The sequence below is a fragment of the Aplysia californica genome, unplaced genomic scaffold, assembly GCF_000002075.1.
Source record: "Aplysia californica isolate F4 #8 unplaced genomic scaffold, AplCal3.0 scaffold00223, whole genome shotgun sequence".
In the NCBI taxonomy this organism is placed as follows: Eukaryota; Metazoa; Mollusca; class Gastropoda; order Aplysiida; family Aplysiidae; genus Aplysia; species Aplysia californica.
The window spans coordinates 69,251-71,405 of NW_004797493.1; positions in this window are offsets into that span (position 1 = coordinate 69,251).

Here is a 2,155-nt window from a genome sequence, read left to right on the forward strand (position 1 = left end):
TTCTGTTTTTGCTTGTTGAAGTCAAGGAGAGTACTTGCCCTTTGTTCTCAAGGCTCTCGGTGATTCTGTTTTTGCTTGTTGAAGTCAAGGAGAGTACTTGCCCTTTGTTCTCAAGGCTCTCGGTGATTCTGTTTTTGCTTGTTGAAGTCAAGGAGAGTACTTGCCCTTTGTTCACAAGCTGCCCTTTCCTTTTTTGGCTTGATTTCTCACCCAAACTTGAGCCTATACTTGGCCTCGGGGCAGAGGTGTCGGTTTGTGCATTCCGGGGTATACCGGGAATACGGTCCGACGCGGTTGTAAAAAAAGTTTGTACATCTAGTCAAGAAAACATGTGTTGTCTCCGGCACCCGATGAGTCAGCTGACAGCACAAGATGGCTGACAGCACAAGATGGCTGACCACACTGGAGTCCACTCCTACTGAAATCTGGGAGACGGACGCGTTTTCTTCCTGGGAAATCGAGATGGACACGGTTTTCTTCCTGGGAAATCGAGATGGACACGGTTTTCTTCCTGGGAAATTGAGATGGACACGGTTTTCTTCCTGGGAAATGGAGATGGACACAGTTTTCCCCCATTGTGTACGGTTTTCTTCCTGGAATTTGTCGGGTTTTTGGTTTGGAGAGGTTGCTCAAGTAGAAGGACAATAATATCTGGGATTTCTTTTCTTTTTCTTTTTCCGTTTACGACTGTTTTCTTTTTTGTTCCGTTTACGACTGTTTTCTTTTTTGACTGTTTTCTTTTTTGTTCCGTTCACGACTCACGACTGTTTTATTTTTTGATCGGTTTACGACTGTTTTCAGAAGAATGATGGGTTTAATTTCCCCCATTGTGTATGACTTACTGAGTACGAGTTATGTCTTTTTGACCTCCTTGACAGAAAAGAAACTTTTCCCCATCATGATTTTAAAGTAGCCTAATTTGTGGCAAAAGAGATGTATATAGCAGCCCAAATATGTGCCAACGAGAATGTTTTGTGTAAAAAAGAAAAAAATGACATGTTTTCTTTTCGCTTTTGTCCATATGTATGAAAGAGAGATGACTTTATGTCACAGAGATTTGCCACGCCCCAAAACTCCTCTTTGTCTATGGCTTGTAGGGAGATGCTGGACTTGTGGTAAGGTCCGACAAATGTGTGCAATGATCGTGCGTTAGCCTTAATTCTTTCATGTCCAAATATTGTAAGAAACTTGACCCACATCAATAGGCCTTAACACTTGAAACAAGTTGTTGGAGCCGTATATAGACTAGTGGCTAGTGTTTTGATCAGAAGATACTTTTTCCTATATAGAGAAATATTCCCATTGAACCAGATTTTGTATGCCGTATTTTTATCTCTGTGCAGCTGGGTAGGAGTAATGCCTTGATGGAGGTGCGTGTTGTCATTGTCACAAGCGATCGGAAAAAAACCGGGGCACTTTTCTGCCAGTTTGGCAATTTCTTTCCAATGTTTGTTTTTTTGGCTCAACACCTTCTCTGTACTTAAAAAAAAACAAACCATTTTGTGGTGAATTTTACTCCAAACACATCAGTCAAAACGTGCTAAACGTAACGTTCCAGTTTCCAAGAACTCTCCAAGGACTGTCAAACTATGGAAGTTAACTCAAGGATTAGTTCCGTTTAGTTATTTTGTTTTCGATTTTTGGCAGTCAAATATGGAAGGCGTTGAAATTAGTTTAGAAAATGTATTTCTCCAAACCCGAGGTGATTGAGGAAATTCACAAACACAGACGGTGTCCACTCGCACAATGACCTTCATGATTGGGATCGAGAGTTTTCCCATCAAGCAGAACGTGATTACAGATAGATGTAGAAACAATTCTCGTTGATTGAGGAGGAATGGGGAACTGAGAGTCGCGTGTGAGGCCGGCCCGTAGGTGTTGAAACTGTTGGCAGGATGCTGAGAATGTTTCAGAATACATATGGGTCTGACAGGGTCATATCTAATTGTGAAATGTGTGCGGCCTTGTAGAGTGCGCTCTTTGTTAATGGAATCTAATTTTATTATTATTATTATCATTACTGATATTATTATTATTTTCATCATTTATTGAACAATTGTTCCTGGTGCCAAATTGGTGCCAAAATTAGAAAATGGCGTTTTGTCAGTTTACGGTAGTATTGATGAGGACGGGTGGTTGGAAGGGGGGGGGGGGA